Here is a 1,884-nt window from a genome sequence, read left to right on the forward strand (position 1 = left end):
TAACTGCAGGAGAAGGAAAGCTCATGGGGGATTAGAGCGGAGGAGTATGTGGGTCCTCGGGGCCTGCTGGAGGGCAAGGGCCATGCTGGATTTGTGCTGGAGGGTAACTGCGGGAGAAGGAAAGCTAGTGGGGGAGTAGAGCAGAGGAGTATGTTGGTCCCCGGGGCCTGCTGGAGGTCCAGGTCCATGCCCGATGTGAGTAGCAGCAGGGCCAGCGCGCCAAGGAGCACATCTTTTTCGACCGTAAAGGGAGACAGGAGGCCGACTCACTGCCTCGGCTAAATGGAGAGGGAATTTCAGCAGGGCCAGGGCACAAGCATGGACCTTTTCAGCTGTAAGGGAGGCAAGAGCAAGGTGTGATGTAGGTCCCCGGGGCCTGCTGGAGGTCCAGGTCCATGCCCGATGTGAGTAGCAGCAGGGCCAGTGCGCCCAGGAGCACATCTTTTTCGACCGTAAAGGGAGACGGGAGGCCGACTCACTGCCTCGGCTAAATGGAGAGGGAATTTCAGCAGGGCCAGGGCACAGGCATGGACCTTTTTCAGCTGTAAGGGAGGCAAGAGCAAGGTGTGATGTAGGTCCCCGGGGCCTGCTGGAGGTCCAGGTCCATGCCTGATGTGAGTAGCAGCAGGGCCAGCGCGCCCAGGAGCACAACTTTTTCGACCGTAAAGGAGACAGGAGGCCGACTCTCTGCCTCGGCTAAATGGAGAGGGAATTTCAGAAGGGCCAGGGCACAAGCATGGACCTTTTTCAGCTGTAAGGGAGGCAAGAGCAAGGTGTGATGTAGGTCCCCGGGGCCTGCTGGAGGTCCAGGTCCATGCCCGATGTGAGTAGCAGCAGGGCCAGCGCGCCCAGGAGCACATCTTTTTCGACCGTAAAGGGAGACAGGAGGCCGACTCACTGCCTCGGCTAAATGGAGAGGGAATTTCAGAAGGGCCAGGGCACAGGCATGGACCTTTTTCAGCTGTAAGGGAGGCAAGAGCAAGGTGTGATGTAGGTCCCCGGGGCCTGCTGGAGGTCCAGGTCCATGCCCGATGTGAGTAGCAGCAGGGCCAGCGCGCCCAGGAGCACATCTTTTTCGACCGTAAAGGGAGACAGGAGGCCGACTCACTGCCTCGGCTAAATGGAGAGGGAATTTCAGAAGGGCCAGGGCACAAGCATGGACCTTTTCAGCTGTAAGGGAGGCAAGAGCAAGGTGTGATGTAGGTCCCCGGGGCCTGCTGGAGGTCCAGGTCCATGCCCGATGTGAGTAGCAGCAGGGCCAGTGCGCCCAGGAGCACATCTTTTTCGACCGTAAAGGGAGACAGGAGGCCGACTCACTGCCTCGGCTAAATGGAGAGGGAATTTCAGAAGGGCCAGGGCACAAGCATGGACCTTTTCAGCTGTAAGGGAGGCAAGAGCAAGGTGTGATGTAGGTCCCCGGGGCCTGCTGGAGGTCCAGGTCCATGCCCGATGTGAGTAGCAGCAGGGCCAGTGCGCCCAGGAGCACATCTTTTTCGACCGTAAAGGGAGACAGGAGGCCGACTCACTGCCTCGGCTAAATGGAGAGGGAATTTCAGCAGGGCCAGGGCACAGGCATGGACCTTTTTCAGCTGTAAGGGAGGCAAGAGCAAGGTGTGATGTAGGTCCCCGGGGCCTGCTGGAGGTCCAGGTCCATGCCCGATGTGAGTAGCAGCAGGGCCAGTGCGCCCAGGAGCACATCTTTTTCGACCGTAAAGGGAGACAGGAGGCCGACTCACTGCCTCGGCTAAATGGAGAGGGAATTTCAGCAGGGCCAGGGCACAGGCATGGACCTTTTTCAGCTGTAAGGGAGGCAAGAGCAAGGTGCGATGTAGGTCCCCGGGGCCTGTTGTCGTACCATAGGCACGAGTGGTGTGTGTGTGTGTG

Source organism: Copadichromis virginalis, linkage group LG17, assembly GCF_057382275.1.
Source record: "Copadichromis virginalis isolate Kocher_CV1m ecotype Utaka linkage group LG17, C_Virginalis_male_GT1.1, whole genome shotgun sequence".
NCBI classification, from domain to species: Eukaryota; Metazoa; Chordata; class Actinopteri; order Cichliformes; family Cichlidae; genus Copadichromis; species Copadichromis virginalis.